At 35.2% G+C, this 12,449-nt stretch overlaps 1 protein-coding gene across 6 annotated transcripts in view; it reads left to right on the forward strand.

Annotated features, from left to right (window-relative positions):
- The window catches only part of VTI1A (vesicle transport through interaction with t-SNAREs 1A), a 361,282-nt gene that overhangs the window by 94,843 nt on the left and 253,990 nt on the right, over nt 1–12,449 (forward strand). The window lies entirely within an intron of this gene.

Here is a 12,449-nt window from a genome sequence, read left to right on the forward strand (position 1 = left end):
ATATGGAAAAATTAACATTTTAATCAGTCTAAATGATGTGAGCTGGGGGCAAAGAAATAACAGTATCTAGCTTACCTTATGTGCCCTGGTGTTGAAAATGATTCCTAATGATTCTGTTTTTTAAAAATCATAAGATAGGAAAAATATATGGAAAAAGAAGAGTCATAATAAGCAGCAAGACTAATGTTCATGATAATTTTAATAGCATTACTTAATAATTGTCCAAACTTTTGGTTTGAGTTAATACTAGTTATTAATTTCAGAAAATACAGCCCTAATTTGACTTCTAAGACTTGTCTATACTTAAAATGGACAAGCTTTTTCATTATAAACATTTTATGCAACAACTGTGTATTTTTACACAGTAAATAAATATCTATTAATCTTGCATAGTCATCCGATTTGTATAATTTAACTACATTTTTTGTTTTGTTTACTGAAGTATAGATTGTATAAAATTTATTTTACGTAGTTCAGATAGTTCTTGCCCTGTATATAAGCCACAGAAATAGGTGATTAGCAATAACTCCATTTTAAATATTTTAAATTTTAAATATTTTAAATTTAGCATCATAAAAATGTTTTTTTTTTGGAAGAACAGGTATTATGAAAATTATTCCAAATGATTTTTTTTTTGTGAATGACTGATGTTTTCTCTTGCTCTGAGCTCATGGCTGTCCTATACTGGCTTACTATGTGATGAGTTCTAAGGAACTGAATAGGAAGAACACAGATGGCATGGCATTGTAGTAATAGTGAAGAACCTAAAGAAAACTGTGACCCCTCCAGATTCTTTAACAGTGTGGGCAGCCCTTCGTTCTGACATTAATAGATTGGCTTTCTGCCCTGATTGGAATAAAAGCCAGCTTTCATTTGTTCTTTTTTGTGCCTGGGCTCACCTTTAGAAGTCACTGTCTTGGTTAAGAATGTCAGTAACAGAAAGAGCCCTGAACTTGAAGTCAAAAGACCAGACTTGGGTTCTAGCTCTTGTTGGTGAGACCTTGAGCACATCACACAATGCCTGAGTCTCAGCTTCTTCTTCAGTAGATGGAAATAATATTACCTGTCTCAGAATATTCCTAAGAAATGATACCATATGCTAAAAATGTTTTGTATACCATAAAACTACACAAATAAAAATATTATTAATCTGTGATCATTTGGTGATATACAGGCATTTATCTTTCTCTATTTATAGAAAAAAGTTTTATTGTGGTTGAAATTTGTATATATTTAAGGACTTTTTAGAAAATGTTACTTTGACATCCTTGGAGAATGTAGTCCTTAGCCAAACATTAAGGGACTTTCTTTGACAAACCATCCTATTGGTGAGCCTCTTTCTACATGGGACTTGGTTGGGTTGGGGATATTCTTGCTTTGACACTTGATCACAGGGCTTGATTTGTCGGATTGGGCTACCTTTTCTCTTTCACTGTACCATTCATATATTTCCCTCCCAAAGCTTAAGGAAGTCATCAAAGAAGATCACAGATACTGCATTGGTCAAGATGATAAGATTGAATGGGATTTGATGGTTATTCCTTTTGATGTGTACTAAAACATCACATTCACATCAGCTTATCAATAGTCAACATGGAAAATGTCACTTTAAGAGTGTCCCCAAAACCAACCTCCATCCCTTTGGTAGAATACAATGGTAGTTTATAAAGTTTTGTAAAATTAAATATCTATTTGTCATATAAGGCTTGGGAAATTATTGCAGACTATAAAACCAAGTCTGGAAGAAGGAACACGGCAGGCTTTGTGGAAGTAAAGACAGATATGGTACAGTCTTTGCATAGACAAGAGCCATCACATTTTCTTGGATGAGTTTGGAAGTGGAGTGAGAAATGAGAAGCCAGGCAGAAAGCCTTTGTCTTGTCCTTGCTTCTTATCAAAGTAATATGGGGGGGGGGGGGGAATGTTACTGTAACAGGTCCTATGTTGTTTATGCATTTCCTGTTTCCTTGTTAGTCCTCAGCCTGGTCATACCTGGTCAGCCAACAGCCCTCTGTTTTGACTGGGATTAAATATGTGATGCTAATAATTTTTGTTAAGATATTAGTAGAAGAACAATATCTTTCAAAAGGAAAAACTTGGCACATGTTGGTTTCTTTTTGTTAAAGACTATGAAATGCAAGGAGCAAAAGAAGTAGAAAAGCTAGTAAGACTTGAAACAGCACAAAAGAGGGAAATGGTTTACAAGTATTGGTCTAATAGTTCTTAGACCGCAGCAGGAGTTGTGGGTAACAGCAGAATGAGAAAAAAAATGACAAAATAGTAACTTTCTCATAAGGCAAATTTTATTAATTAAAAGGACTGCACTTTTCCTAAGATGATGTTTTTCCTATTTTGGGGTAATAAAAGACAGTTTTATGATATGATATAAATAGCAGGTAGAAGTTATATATTTATTTTTCCCTCTCTCTGGAAAAATAACAAAATTGACAACCCTATTTGGGTCTTCTAAAATGTTTTTTGAAATTTTACTTGTCCACAAAATCTAGGAAAATACTGTGTGATGGACTAAATTGGAGAAAGAGAGAGCAACTCTATTATTTGGCCTGGTAATTAATCAGCTGTGTGACTTTGAGAAATCACTTAACCTCTCTGTGTATGTTTTTGTATTTGCAAAATGTAAACCTGACACCAGACTCTATGTATCTCCTAAGGTTGTTATAAAGTAAAATGAGGTCATGTATATATATTCAGGTTCTTTAGAAAGTAGAGATGGCTCTGTAAAAGTCAACATTTTTATGTTATTGTCAGCAAAAGTGCTCATCTTTCAAAATTACTGGCAAGAGGTTTCAACAAAAATCTGTAAACTTTTCTATTCATTTACTTGATAGGTATTATTGGCAAATATAAAAGAGTTTGATTATTATATAAAATCAATTATATGTAAACAGCATAGAAAGCATATTAGTTTAACCACTAGTGTCTTCCTAGCAAATAATGAAATTCATCTTCTAAAGTTCTTGAAATATTTTTTATGTTCTTAAAAGTTAGTCTGATTGTCAGTTACTGTCTCTTTAGGAACTGCTTCTCAGCAGAGGGACACATGTCCAGAATGCTTTTGGTTTAAGAGAAAATACATGATTATTTCCATGTGCCATTTACACCTTGATATATATTGAGTTTAATACCTATCAAATTTCTTTCCAATCCCTTCCTTTTTGAGAAAATTGATGAGATTACCAGTTAATTAGATAGCTCTATCTAGAAAAGAAGAGACAGAGGAAAGAGTATATGATATTAAACTAAAGAGCTGTTGGTAGGACATTTTAATCTAAGACTAGCATCAAGAGGGACAATTATCAGACCTGTTAACAGACTTCCTTGAGAGTGACCATCAAAGACCAAACACTGTGGCAGTTGTATGAGCCATTGGCTTGACCCAGTTTGGCATTTCCTATAACTTCTTATTCTAAAATATGTGCATAGAAAGTGACTCTTCCTTTTCTTCATTTACTACTAATAGTCAGGGATGACTCTTAGCTGTGGAGATAACCATTTTGTTTGATGTCAGGGACTTTATACTTAAAACTCTGGGTCATCTGCCCTTTATTCTGAAATGATGATTTTTCTTTCCTCTGAAGCAAATTATACCAGAATTACAACAGGCACAAAACTAACGGAAACTATATGATTAATAAACAAAATAGGTTGAAAGAGAAATGATACAAGTGCAGAAATACAAGGCTCACTCTCTCCTTTCAACAGGTAAGCAGATAGTTTAAGATAGTCCTAAGTATTCTACCCTGTACCTTAAGTAGGCCCAGGGCACCTGCTAGTACATCTCTGGAACCATAAGAGTGTTTGTCTACAGTTAGTAGCCTCACATCTTTGAAGAGTAGCCTATACCAATTACAAACTTTGCTCCTGCCATCTCAAGCCTTATGAGTCAGCACTCCTTCTCACTTCAAGTCACCTAGCTCTGGTGTTTCATTTTGGTCATTGATCTCTTACAACAAGGTGCTCGACCTCTGCCAGCTTCCTGGTGTGAAGAAAACGTGCTCCATCCACCTTTGTAGGTTCCTCGCCGTGGACTAGTGATTGGACCTAATGGAGAAATGATGCAATGTTTATTGAACACTTAATATGGGTCACACACTGTTCTCAATCCTCTACCTTCAGTATCTCTTTAGTCCCCACCACAACCCTGTGTGGTCATTACTCTTCTCATTTTACAAATGGGAAAATGGGTACAGAGAGATTAAGTTATTTGCCCACTTTTACAACCAAGTTAGGAAATGGTATAGTTAGACTATCTGACTTCATGCCCTTAACCAATAGACCAAACTTAGATATGAATGGGTCTAACATACCTAGGTTTTCCAAGCTGATCTGTTGTAGTAAAAATACGTCATTTTCTCACATCTATTAACTTCCTTTCACATAATTTTTTCTGAAACTACTATTGGAAACTGTGTGCCATGTGCTGTGATACAGTAGTAATCAAGATAGCCAAGGTCCCTGTTCCCAAGCAGCTTATGTATGGGGATAGGACTTGGGGGCAGAATGAGACAGAAATTTTGTTAAATTAATGAATGAACAGACTAGTACACTTCAGATAGTGGCAAAATTAAGCAGGGTATTAAAAAGTTACTGATGAAGGCTACTTTAGACTAGCTAGTCAGGAAAGACCTCCCAGAGAGGTGCTTTGCAACCTGAGTCTTGAACAGTACAAAGGTGCCATCAATAAGCAGATTTGGAGCAGAGGATTCCAAGATGGAAAAGTAAACACAAGGACTCTAAAATGAAAAGGTGTTTGAGGTATTGAGGCAACAGAAAGAAGACCTATATGGCTGCATCAGAGTGAACAAGGGGGTATAGTACATGATTAGGTCAGAGCCAGGTAAAGTACAGATTCTGTGGGGTCCCAGAGCATGGGATGGAGCCTGAATTTGACTCTTAGAGTATGATGCCATTGGAGAGCTTTCAGCAGACAAGTGGCTTGATCGGCGTTGTGGAAATCAGGGATTATAGGGGTAGAGTGGCAAAGTAATGGAAACAAGGAAATTATAAATCATTTTTAAAACCATTCAGGAGCAAGGAGCTTGAATTCTGTCCTTATTTTCCTAAACAATTGGCATGAGATTCCAAAGATTCTTCCTTAAGGATGTCACGTCCCCCCCTCAAATAGAGACTTATTAGTCCTTACACCTGGTTGGACTTTACATTGGACAACGGCCAGTTCACTGGGCTGTTTGTTGGTGATGGCCACTGCAATTATAAATCTGCGCTTAAAACCAGGTTTGTGATAATATTTCATTTGAAAAATTATGATTATCATACCTATTTCCTAGAGTTTATGAGAGGCATGAATTAAATAATGTATGTAGAAAGATTTTGTAGGGATCCCTGGGTGGCGCAGCGGTTTGGCGCCTGCCTTTGGCCCAGGGCGCGATCCTGGAGACCCAGGATCGAATCCCATATCAGGCTCCCGGTGCATGGAGCCTGCTTCTCCCTCTGCCTATGTCTCTGCGCCTCTCTCTCTCTCTCTCTCTCTCTCTCTCTCTCTCTCTCTCTCTTTCTCTGTGACTATCATAAATGAATAAAAAAAAAAAAAGGAAAAAAAAAAAGAAAGATTTTGTAAATTATCTCATAAAAGTATGGTGTCTTTTTCTCTAGAAATCTTCACTTTAGGTAGGTTCTGAATGTAAACGATGTAAACATATATTACTACTTTGTTTAATTTTCTATTGGTGTAAAGAGTAATGGGTTAGTTCCTTACTACCCAAAGTGGGGATCAGGACCAGCAAGATCCCCAGGGAGCTTGTTAGAAATGTAGAATCTTGGGTCCCACTTCACATCTCCTGAGTCAGAATCTGCATTTTAACAAGATCAGCCAAGATTAAATCAAAATTTAATTAGATATCCACTTTCCAGGGTTAGCAGTTAGTCTGTGTCTGTTTAAACTGGATAAAGGTCATGTCACTGAATGTCCTATACATGTGTAGATATATGTATCTGAACATGTATGCAGAAACTTAGGCAGCTAGCCATGTATAGTTAACACCTACAATCCCTATGAAGTAATACATATGGTGTGTCTGTTAATACTGGTGGCATAATGAGTATCTTTTGGGTTACCGGATAGGTTACTAGCTCTTCTAGTTGCCAAGTAATGCCTACTCACATTTTCCTAAACAAAGTAAGGTAAATAATTATTATAACTCCTGTGTTTTTCCCTATATCGAGCACTACTTACATTTTTTTAAAAAAATGATACATTTATCACAATTTCCTGTGTGTCTTATTTCATTAGGGAAATGCAAAGATAGATTTTCTGAGTAACCACAATACACATGTATTTATAAGTTATTTTCATAAAAGAAATATTTTCTATCTAATCCTTATTTGTTGTAGAAATGATATAAAGGATTCTTCCATATATGTTTAAGGGTTTTCTTGGGAGTGCCTTTCTTTTTCCTACGAAGATTCTTGTGTGTTTCTCTCTCTCTCTCTCTCTCTCTCTCTCGTTGTAAAAACATTTAAATTCTGCTCTCATAGCAAGTTCCAGTTATGATAACACTATATAGTGTTATCAACTATGATCACCATTGTTAGATCCTCAGGCCATATTCATTATACAGCTGAAATTTTGTACCCTTTTTCCAAAGTTTATACCCCTTACAAATTTTTTTAATTTAAAAAAATAGATTTTACTTCAATTTCAATATTTCAGTTCTCTGTAATAGTTAACCTAATTTTAAGCTGCAAATATTCCCCATTTTAGGAATATACTTCCACAGGCCTGTTTTACTTGATGTGTTCAGATTGTTTTTGCTTTTTGATTATATCTTATCAAAATCCGAATTTATTTGACCTAATAGAGTAAGCCAGAGAAACATATGAAATACTTTTTTTTCTTCTGGAAAACAAATAATTCTTAGAATTACAGCAGTTTCATGAGGATAAGATATCTTATGTACACCACTGTTTCTCCTCTTTGCCTACATCTTTTTTTTAAGAGTTCATATAAGAAAAGCAATCAAGTATCAGCTTACCTTTTTAAAATTCAAACAAGATGTGTTTCATGTTTGAAACTTTTAAAAGAATTAGAACAAATGCATTTAAGATAATAAAGTCCCTTCCTTTGTATCTTTAATTGTCTCAGAGTCTTGGCTGAACTCCTGATGGAGTTTTCCAGAGAGTTTCATGGGGTTATAGGAGGATTACGAAGTACAAAACCACAATACTGCAGCTTTATCACATTCTGTCTTTTGGTTCTTGATACTGTCTTTCAACTCACCTTATTATTATTATTTTGATCAACTCACTATAGAACTCATTTTGAAATTTTAATCAGTCTTGGAAGTATCTAGTGAAACAAGGTTTTTATCAAACTGAAGGCAGTCATTTTCTATATCATTTTAGTTTTTCCCATGTCCTCTGACATTTCCCTACTCTTCTACCTCTTCCTCATCATTCATATTAACCTCTTTCTTCTCTTTTTCTCCTTCCTCTACTCTTCCCTTCTTTTCAAGAAATATTTTGGGTGTTCATTGCTGGGTACAGTGTAATAATTTTATTCAAAAATATAAATCATTGAATGTATTACTTTATCATCTACAGGAAGATTGATGGGTAAAACAATGCACAATAATACAATGTAGTACATAAAACTATTTTTGAAGTTTCAAGCTAGTTTTAAGCTAGCTTGAAACTGAGCAAATATATCTCCTGCACAAAATAAAGTTGTTTTTTTTTCTCTCTCTCTCCATTTACTAGTACGCCATTTATAAGACTTCTGGGGAAATAGATCCAAAAGGTATTAACTGTATGTTTCTTGCTCTTAGAGCTGTTATCAGTTGGGAGAAGAATAAATTTCAGATTCGGTAATATTAGTGGGAGTGATATACATTATATAAAAGAAGGTACACATTGTATTTCACGTTTTCAACAAGATTTCATTGAGCTCTGCTGAGTGTCAGATGCTTCAGGGATGCAAAACTAGAAAAACAAGATATCCTAGTCCTGGGTTATCTGAGTACACAATGTTATGCCTATAAACACTGATTCTGATTTTTAACTTAAGTATTTTGTTTAGGCACAGATTGGAACTTAGAAAGGCATTGCTATGTCCACATTATTGCAACAATATCAAATTAACACTTTATGTTGTTCTACAGTATAGGAACAGAATATGGGATTATAAATTTGGGTTGATCCTAACCATCTATTTTATCCAAGTGTGTATGTATATATATTAGAGAAAATATTTTCCTGTAGAAATGTTAAACTTTTTGACAGAAAAAAATTATTGCTAGAAAGAAGTTTCTCTATTCATTATTTTGGCTGGTGGAGTATGTGGTTATACTTTCAGAATCATAAAGATACCTTCGCTTAAAAATGCATTTTTTAAAATGCCAATAAGAATTACTTGACCATGTCCTGTGAGTTTATAAGAGTTTTTACCCGGTGGTAAAATAATCACTTTTAATGTGTAGTTATCACTTACTTTATAATTACAACCCTATTAAAGTCTTACGTCTCAAAAAGCTGTGGTTTTGCTCTGAAAATAACAGAGGAGGTTGTCATTTGGGTGAAGCTCTTGAAGAACATTTTCAAGTTACACTTAAATTTACTTTGAGGTTCTCTGAAATATTGGTGAGCTCCATAGTAGTAAGAAAAGGATGTCATTTTTTCCCTATTTGGAGAACCTTCTCCTTAGGTGGTCCAAGTGAATTCATAGGTTCATTTTTAATCCATTAAAAAGTATTATACTCATTTTTAAAGGTGTCTTACCCCATAATGCCTATCACTTTTCCATTTGGTTTGTAAGATACACGTGAAGCCATTCTTATTCTGTTGCATCTCTGTGAGTTGAGAAAAAGAATGACGACCAAAGCAGATCGCTAAAATGCCAATTTACTTTCAAATATTACAGTGAAAGACGGTTAAGCTTATGACCTTGTTGCACTGTACTTATATAACTTTCCTTGGGATTTTTTTTAATCAGGTTTATTTTCCCTTTGAGTTTGACTTCTAGTGCCCAGAAGTTTTCTTTTCAGCGGTGTTTATGTATTTAACAGAATTTTCTGAGGTGGGTGCTACAGAATTTTCACAGCATGGGTTCACATTGGACTAAGACTTTGTGTACGACTTATATCAAGTGGGAAACTTGATGGACATGAGCTTTTAAAATGTCTTTTTTTGTGTGTGCTCTACATTTGAAGCTTTCGCCTGTATTTCCTGTTGGGCTACAATGTTTTCCAGCGTTGCCGTAAGAGAACAAAGTCAACATTAAAAAATAATTTTTTTATTGAAGAATATATTTTTCCAAGTCAAGTCATTATCAAAGAGACTGTCATGGTGGGTCATCATTCATGTATGGCACTATGTTGCCCTTTTGCATCTTGAGGTATAAACTCTAAGTCATAGTTAAATAAATATCTATTTATTTAGAGAGACGAAACCACCCTAAAGCCAGACAAGGAAGCTTTTTGAAGACTGTTCCTTTCAGAGGAAAACCAAGCATGTTGTTGAGTAATCCTCCCATTACCCTCCATGTTGGTAGTCCCATCACGATCAATTGCCTATGGTTCTAGTCCACATTGAAAGGTTGATATTTATGTCCACATAAAGTACACCTTTAAAATGGAGCTAATTTTCTTTATTTCCTTTCCCAGTGCTATTTGTAGTATGTGGCACTTCAAAAGAGCACACTGGAGCCTTTACATTTGTTCAGAAAACAATTATTGGAGTCCTAAGAAATTAGAATTAGGGTTCATTAGACCTGGACTAAGCTAAGCTGATCTCTAAAAGAGCAAGGAAATACTGACTTAAATTAATATTATTAGCAATATTGTATTTGGGAGTAGGATAGGGGAGATACTCAACTCACCCGAAAGGAAAAATAGTTTTTACGTAATTTAGAAAGAAGCAGACCCTGGCACTGTCCTAGGCACTTAGAATACAAAGTTTCTTTCATAAGGGGAAATATCTTGGCAAAATGTCTACGGGGACATTTTGTTTTAAAAGCTAGGCAGGGAGTAATTAAGTCCATTTCACTGTGTTGGGAAAGGTGGATCTAATAGAATAAATACAGAGAATACAGAGTGAGCAAGATGAAGTGGGTAAAGCATGAGCAAAATCTGGCTTCAGGGCAAATATGTGGCTTATGAAGACTTCTAGAGTGTGTCCTATGACATAGCTAACATTCATCTTAGTTATTAAGTATACTTGAAAGTGATAACATTTGTTTTAAAAACATTTTCCCTCAAACTTTTTATTATTTCACAGTAACCCTGCCAATTAGCCTATCCATTCTAATTGTCAGATGTGTAATTATTTTTTAGTACATTACGAAGTTTCTTAATGCTTTGAATTATAAACTTTAGTAGTTTTTAACCTTGTATTATGTGCTGAAAATAATAACGCTAATATTAAGAATAACATTGTATAATCTACTTTGAAATTTTCAGACTACTTTTATATCTGTTATCTCATTTTATCAATCAATAAATTAATTTATCTGAAATGGAAATTATTTGTTCAGACTTAGTAGACTGTTCCCCTGAATACTATTGCTATCTATTTTTACCAGCCAGAGTGGATATTAAGTTTCATTTGGTTTAATGAAGGAATCAGTATTTTGTTTCCTTCATCCTCATTTGCATGTCTATAAATTATCTAATAATTATCTATAACGTTCAATGCTCTATGCAGTGACTTGTTGATGATTAGGGCCTATTATTTAAACAAGAAACAAGCAAACAAAACTGTCATAATAAGAAAGCTACACAAATTTAAAGGATGCACCAATTTTTTTCACTGGTGTTAGCATAGAACTTTTACAATGTCATCCAAATTTTTCATGTAGGTTGAGGTAAAGAAATTGACTGGAGTGACTTTGTTAATATAAAAAAGAGACCTTTAAAAAAAAAAAAAAACCACTATGACCCTAAAAGGTAAGCATGAAGATGGACCAAATATCTTATTGTCTCCCTGATATTGCCTGCCAGCTGTGAATTCTCTTACTACAATGAGACCCCTCATTTTTATTGCTGTGTGCAAGGTACAGTGTTTCATTTTTCTTTCTACTTGGGCTTCCTGTAGAATGCACACCCCATATAGTTCTTTAAATTCAGACTGTTGTGAGAACAAGTCAGTCTTTCTGTTCTCTCTTTGTTAACTATATACCTCATGGAGCAACAGTTCTGTCTTGCCCTCCCTGTGTTGTTGGACTGTGCTCAAATTAAACACTGTAAGAGTATCAGCAGGTTACAAAGGTGAAGTGTATCTTTGTATAACATCCTGTATTTTGTATAACATCGTCTTGATCTGGAAAATGTTAATACATTTAAGCCAAGTAATCATCTCATCCCCACCCCTTGTAGATGAGGACTTCCTATCTACCATATAAAAAGTAGGGAGAACATGTGTACAATTTTTGCTCTCCTTTGAGGCTAAAAATACTCATGCATATAAAATGCGGAAGAATTATTTTGTAATCCAAGAATCAAGTCAGATCTCCTATCTTTCACCTGTAGTGAAGCAAAATGGAATGTTCATGGAGCTTCGTAACTAGACAAGTTCAAATCTTGGTTCTACCACATATTTTGCCAGGAGACCTTGGGTAAATTCCTTAGCCTTTCATTTCCTAATCTACAAAATCTTTGCAGGTCTTCTAGATGGAGGTTGTTCTGAGATTTAAGTGAGGTAAACCTTATAAAACACTCATTGCATGTTCAGTTCATCATAGGTATTCAGAAATGGTAGTTTCTACCTGTGCTACTTTATATAATAACTCCAACTGCTGGACAGTGACAAATAAAACCCAATGCCCAAGTGGCTGGAGGTAGTAAAGCTTATTGCTCACTCTTGGGAACATCCAGCGTAAGTGTTCCTTCCTGGTGAGCAGATGGCCTTTCAGGCAATGTTTCAGAAAACCAGGCTTCTCCCACTTTGTGGCTCTGCCCCACTTAGAGGCTTTTGAGTCCTCTACATTTTGCCAGCAACCAGGCAAAGAGAGAGTGGAGAAGAAGGCACTCCTGCTTTTAAAGCTCCATAGGCACCAAGTGGCACACGTTGATTTTGCATACATTCCACTGGCAAGGACTCGTTGGATTGTGCCACCAAAATGTGAGGGGGCTAGGACCTCTACTTCCAACTGGATAACCACTTTCTAATCACTACTTTGTACCAGTATAGACGAGCAGCTTACCCTCCTCTGCCATATCAGGTATTCCTTGCCGACTTTACTTCCTCATAATCCAATCAGTTAAAACCCTGGCTAGTAGAACATAATGGGGAGAGGTGGAGGAGGAGATGGCTTATGGGTCAGGTCAGTGCATGTGATCTTCGAGAATTTGTGACAAACGACATTTTCTCTCTTACGTATATTCTGTTAATAGACACAGTAAAGAGTCAATATCATTTGCTTTCTTTTCTACCAAGCATTTATCTCTATTCACTTCTCAAATTTATATTCCTTAGAT

Source organism: Nyctereutes procyonoides, unplaced genomic scaffold (assembly GCF_905146905.1).
Source record: "Nyctereutes procyonoides isolate TBG_1078 unplaced genomic scaffold, NYPRO_anot_genome, whole genome shotgun sequence".
Taxonomy (NCBI): Eukaryota; Metazoa; Chordata; class Mammalia; order Carnivora; family Canidae; genus Nyctereutes; species Nyctereutes procyonoides.